Raw genomic sequence first — 6,817 nt, 5'->3', positions numbered from 1 at the left:
AACATGAGGGAGGCAAGGTGAAGCAGAAAGACATTACCTACACTGCAAATCCACAATTTGTGAATTGTAAGGGCAGTAACCAGTCCTATCCAGTGCTAAAATCAGATTAACACCAATTTTGAGAGAGTCGCTGATGAAGGACAGGAGGCAGAGGAGGAATGGAAGTTCCTGTGAGTCACAGAGCACCAGGGACCTAGAACATGTTCTTTAGTGACATATTACAGAAAGGCAAACACACTCAGTAATATCCATGCATGGTGCTTCAATACAGGTAAAGATGTCAAATTAGCCGTAAAATGTGCTGTGTTCTTCAGTTAGAGGAACTAGACTGGTATGCCACAACTCTATGCTTGCTTCTTGGAAATTCAGGGTGGAAGACTTTGGAGTGTTTTCTACCCATACACATATCTCTGCCTCTGGATCTTTGTCAATGTGCATTCTCCCCAGTGCCCCAGAACCTTCACAGAATGTCTCTGGAAAACATCCATTGCTTACATGATCTGGAAAACCAATGGTCATTACTTAATAGTTGAACACCCATGACTACAGGGCTTTTCCTCTCATCTAGGTCTGATTCACTCTGTTCCCCATATATGCACCCTTTCACTTCATAGATATGAGGGCACATCAGAAAGTACATAAGAAAGGCCAATGATCATATGTTTAACTAGCTCTCCCATTGGCTTTCAGGTAACATCCTAAGTTCTGAGCTATAGTTACCTGACTGTTCCCAGTCCTGAAATGGGCCTTGCAGACTCTGAATGCAATTCACTTGGGCTATCATCAGAGGGAAGCATGTTTGTGTTTCATTAACACCAGTGTATAGCCCAGTCAGAACATGGACCCATAACAGCCTAGGATACACTAAACCACAGGAGTCATGGACCAAACCCTGTTCCTGTATAATCCCAGGATGAACCAAGCAAGTCTCCACAGGACACAAGGATATATCCTGAAACCAAAAGTCCCAGGCAAAAACCTTCAAACACAAGGATTCTGGCATCAGGAACCTCTTGAGTTGCTGTTTATGGAAGTTCAAGAGATTCCCCCCAAACAATATAAGGTAAGTACCTAAGTCATTCCTTCAGAAATTGAAGGCAAGACCCTGTTGCTGAAGGGCCTTTAGGACATGGGGTTCAGAGAATGTAGGCCAGATGTGACAGTCTCCTCCATGAAGACTAGCTCATAATCCTGGCAAGTGATATAGATGCTAACATGAGAAGAAAGCAGCCAATCATGATGCCTATTAACCATGAAATTATAAATACCATAGGGTTTCCCAAATGGTTTAACAGTGGTACTCATAGCTGACAATGTCAGGTCTATACATGTGGACTAAAGGAAATTCTATTACTGGAATTCTGGACTAGGGGAAATACTCCCTATTACTGGAATCCTAGACAATTACCCAGGCTAAAGCAGTCATGATTCTTATGGAATAATCTACTACTAATACTTAACCATTGTAATTCCTGACTGTATTCTCCATGTTCATCCTAATAACCATAGGACAGGAGTCTCCTAGAAATGGTGTGGAAGCTGTACCTATGACACCACAACAATATAGCTAATTGAAACCTAAGCAAGGACAATAACAGAGGACATGCTAGTGTGGATGGGGAATCCTCACTAGGAGTCATCCTGAGACGAAGAGCTATAGGTAGCTAACCACTGCTGAGAGAGGGAGAATGAAGTCCTTAACTACTTATCCAATACAGCATTCAGACCTGAGAACACACACACACACACACACACACACACATACACACACACACACGAACATCACTGAGCAGACTCAGCATTTTATAGATTTATAGATAAGTGTCAATTACAAAGAAAGGTCATGAATTTGAGAGGTAGTGGGAGTAGTGAACCCATCAGAGAACAAGAAGACAGTGTGGGGAAAGTGGTGTGATTTTATTTTAAAAATTGCAAAATAAAATTTAAGGAACTATTTAATAGAAGTCTTAGGTTAATTTCAGTACCCAGTATTATTTTGTACAATGACACATATTTCATTTATGCTATGAACAGACACCATGATCAGGGCAACTCTTATAAGCACATTTAATTGGGGCTTAATTTAATTGAACAGAGGTTCAATCCATTATCAAGGCAGGAACATGGCAGCATCCAGGCAGTCATGGTGCAGGAAGAGCTGAGAGTTCTACACCTTCATCTGAAGGCTGCTAGCAGAATATTGGCTTCCAGACAGCTAGGATGAGGGTCTTAAAGCCAAGTGACAAACCTACTCTTACAAGGCCACACCTACTCCAACAAGGCCACATCAACTAATAGTGTCACTTTCTGGGCCAAGCATATACAAACCATAACATATGCCTATTTTATTTAACAATCCTAGCTCCATCCCTAGATCTTTGTTGCCTCAAGGTGTCACTATCACAGATAGTACGACATCATGTTGACCTTTCTGGTTCTATGGTGACAAAGAGAGCTTGAGCCTTTAAATTAGCTGCCAATCCAGTATATGATGTGCTATCCTCTTCTACAATCCCCATGCCACCTACATATTTTCCAAAGTCCCATCTCTCATACTGATATCCACCCGTACTCTGATGCCTTCATCTGGAAAGAAGGCAGCACAGGAGAGAAGACTGCCTAGCTCTGGAGCGGCAGAGTCCTTGTCCTCCTTTGGTGTCAGATTTGTACAGGGACATGAGACTTCCAGACTCCAGAAGGCTAGGAATTAATCCTGTAAGTATGCTTTTAAATTTTATTCAATGACTGAAGGAAAGTGGACTTAGATATGACATTCAACTACTTTCCCACATTTCTAATGCACTTAACAATGCTTTTTACATATTAAATAGCTTTTCATTTTCTAGGCAAATCATGTGGTTAGATGGTCCATGTCAGGAATAAAACTCTTGATATGTATGGAATTCATTGTGGAAAACCGATAACATGAGATGCTCTGGCTAGATCAAAGAATGACTACATGATTCATGCTATGTGCCAACTAGGACCCTCAATGCCCAAATCATAGCAAATTTAACATGTGGCTTTCAGGATCCAACCTTTCTAACTGTTCATTCAATATTTGTCCTTTTCAAATATCTATTTTGGTATTGTGTGGTGGTTTGAATGTAATTGGCCCCTGTAGGCCCATAGGGAGTAGCACTACTAGGACATGTGGCCTTACTGGAGTAGGTATGGCCTTGTTGAAGGAATGTGTCACTGTGGAGGTGGCCTCTGAGGTCTCCTATGCTCAAGCTATGCAGTCTCCTTATGCTGCCTTTAAATCAAGATGTAGAGCTCTCAGCTCCTTCTCCAGTACCACTTCTCACCATGATGAAAATGGACTAAACCTCTGAAATTGTAAGCCAACCCCAATTGAATGTTTTCCTTTATGAAAATTGCTGTGGTCATGCTGTCTCTTCACAGCAATGAAAGTCTAACTAACCAGATATTGGTCCATAGGCCATCCTGGCCTTCAACTCACATCACTCTTCTCATCTCTGTCTCTCAAGTAATGAGATTTTGGGACTCCAATGCCTGCTCTTTCACATCTGTAATAAGAGCTACTTCTGCAGATGAAAGCACATTAATGCACAAGGCTTGCATTTTTGCTTCCTGACCTCAATGTAGAGGCTGGTAAAAGGTCCTACAATAATAAGGAGGCATGAGAACAAATGGAGTACATATCAATACATCTGGAACCAAGGTTGTCTGCCTATCTATCTGAAGGTTACACTGGTGAATGTTACTTGTGTTGGACACTGAAAAAGAGATTGGCCAAACAGCAAGAACATTCACTAAAAATGTCATATACAAGTTGATTCAAATTAATAACTAATAAGGTTCTTTTACCTTATACACAAAATAACTTAACAGCGTTCTGTAAAATGATTTTCTATGTACCTATATTTTTCAGCAACTATACTGATTCTACAAGGAAAGTGGCCTCTACACGAATTTGCGAATCAGCTGAGGCATATTGTTGGCTTGCTGGAAAAGTATGGAGGCAGCTTTCTGCTATCTCTGTGCCTTAGATATGTCAACAGCCATGCAACAGTGTTCTTTCTTGCAAGGCTCACAGGATATAGAGAATAATGAATCTTCTTTGAATTAAGTCGCATGACTTTCCATTTTTCATGTTTCATTCAGGTTCCATGGTACTTCACAGTCAAAGTATTTACTCTCCAAAACAAAAAGAAAATCAAATGGTAATTAAGATTATCTCTTTTCCAATGCAGATGAAAATGTTCATCAAACGCCTCATTAAGAATCACAAGGCAGTATTTCAAAAGAAAAAGGTTGAAAAGTACGCATGACCCAAACCCACCCATCACAGCCACATCTTCTAGTCCACTGCATAAAGAGCTGAATTCAGTGACGGTGACTTTTGTGTATAGTTTTAAAAAACACACTTCTCCTTGCCCAGTGCCGGTAGTCTCACCCATCCCCACAGCCAGCCTCCACAAGCCACTCTGTTCCTTGCCCACTTCCAGCAATGGCTGTCTCACCCAGCTCCCATGGCTAGCTTCACCAAACATCTACCAGCCACCCTGCGGCTGTGCCCTTTCTCCTGCCTATCTGAGTTACCTAGGATGGAAAACACCAGACAGCATTAATATTTTAAAAGCAACCAGATAACACAACTGCTGAATGAAGAATTTCTTGCTCCTTCCTCCTTAGCCACTGCAGCCGCCTGTGGACAGAGCGTTACATGTCTGCTGCGTCCTATCCCCTCCACAGCCTGGTCCGAATCTCCTCTATCTACTCTTGCTCCTGGGCCCAGAAATCCCGCTTTATCCTTTGCCCAACGATTGGGCTCTGCATCTTTATTGACCAGTTAAAATGGGGAGAAGGTTCACATGGAATCACCTGAGTATGATCCACTCCTCACAGGGGCAGCTCCTCTTGAGGAAGCAGAATTAGCATCAAAATACAAACAGCACCAGGGCAGTCCACAACAGGTGACTATCTCACACAGTTCTTCTAAGAAAAGTTTTCATAAGTTTTAAATGCACTAAACAGTTAAACTTTTAAATAAGAGGTTCATACATGAACACCTTACATTTTGATCATATTCCCCTTCATTTCTCCCAAATCCTCCCTGACCTCATATCTATCAAAAAATAGGTGTCTTTTTAAATGACCTACTCTAGGATAAAAGAGCAAAGGAAAAACACTCTGACCCTGACTTGACCCCCAAGATCATGGCCAAAGTAAGAACAGCCTGATGCTGAGGTGACCCGAAGTCCAAGACCAGGGCTGAGAAACAGAATCCCAGCAGTCCCTGAGCTTGCCACAGAATCCCACCAATCCCTGAGCACAAAATCCTACCAATCACGGAGCTTCAAGGTCAGGCCACAGAAGCCCACCAATCCCTGATCTTGCCCCTGAATCAGCCCCTGCAAGAACTCCTATATAAACCCCTGACTTCTGCTCAGTTCCTTGATGCTTCTGACTCAAGTAGAGGCAGCCACCCCACACCCACCTCCACCCCTGCCCCGTAAATCTCTTGTGGGAGGTTTGTGTGACTTTGTGGTATTCCTTAGCTCCTGATTGCCAGGATACCTCCAAGCTGAGCTGTAACACTTTTGCTTAGGCAGAGCTGATACACTTGCATTGGAGAAACCTTGTCTCAGAGCCAAGAAGGACTGTAAAACTTCTGTAGGGAAAGCCTTCCCCTTCAGAGTTCACACTGACACCTCCCAAGGCCAACATTTCATGCCCACACTCTCATGGGAATGGGACCATCTACTAAATTTTGCTAAACCTACCTGGTATCAGCACCCAATAGAAATTGGACTCTTCCTGCTCCTGATGCTGTCAACTGTCAATAGCCTCTCAGTTAGGGGTGAGGCCTGTGAACCCCCTTTCTTCCATGCTAGAATATTCACTTTGAGTTTCAAAGTGCAGCAGAACGGTTGTGCCCAGGATACAGTTTTATTCCAAACTCTCTGACTTTATATTTGAATCTTTATGCATCCTCTTCCAGAATGGTCTCTGAGACTCAGAGGAAAAAGCGATATAAATCTTACATATATAGCTAGGAACTCCACAGCCAGTTTCTGCATTTTGACTGTATTAAGTGCAGCTCACTGCACTAGGAATTTTTTCAGATATGGTCTGAGAACCTCTGAGTGTAGACATGTGACTTCACAAGACAGTCTGACATAACCATTTAACATAATTGCAATGGGTTCACCCTGGAGTCTTGTGAGTTTGCCAGCCCCAGGTTCTTCTCCAGGTTTACATTGTGAAGCTTGCTTTTCCTCCTCTGAATTGTATCTTAGTTTTGACCAGAAAGAGTTGGTCACTGTGGTAGTTTCCATGGAAATGACCCATTATAGGCTCCAATGCTTGAGTACTTGGGCCTCAGGAGGGGCAACTGTTTGGGAAGTATTAGGCGATATGACATTGTAAGAAGAGGCATGTCACTAGAGGTGCCTCACGGTTATTGTCACTAGACGTGAGAGCTCAGCTACTGACCCAGATCACTGCCTGCCAGTCCCTTGCCATGATTCCTGCCACGGTAGCCATGGACTCACCTCTGAAACTGTAAGGCCCCAATTACTCTCTGACAATAAGTTTCCCTGGTAGTGATGTTTCTCTATAGCAATAGCAAAGTAACTAAGACTCGGACTCGCATAGCATTCATGGCACACCCAGAGGCATGTCTCAGCATGCTGGCTGTCATTCATAGCTCACAGTTACACTGCTCACACCCAGAGGCATGTCTCAGCATGCTGGCTGTCATTCATAGCTCACAGTTACACTGCTCACACCCAGAGGCATGTCTCAGCATGCTGGCTGTCATTCATAGCTCACAGTTACACTGCTCACA

At 43.0% G+C, this 6,817-nt stretch overlaps 1 long non-coding RNA gene across 1 annotated transcript; it reads left to right on the top strand.

Moving 5' to 3' along the window:
* Window positions 1-688: 688 nt before the first annotated feature.
* On the top strand, window positions 689-4,616 carry LOC110315855. The gene is made up of 2 exons (XR_002380228.1): window positions 689-1,063; window positions 4,218-4,616. It is a non-coding gene; the product is annotated as an uncharacterized LOC110315855 (long non-coding RNA).
* Window positions 4,617-6,817: the final 2,201 nt, after the last annotated feature.

This window comes from Mus pahari, chromosome 2 (assembly GCF_900095145.1).
Source record: "Mus pahari chromosome 2, PAHARI_EIJ_v1.1, whole genome shotgun sequence".
Lineage (NCBI taxonomy): Eukaryota > Metazoa > Chordata > Mammalia > Rodentia > Muridae > Mus > Mus pahari.
Note: the sequence above shows the minus strand (reverse complement) of the source record. Positions and strands in the feature narration are given on the sequence as shown.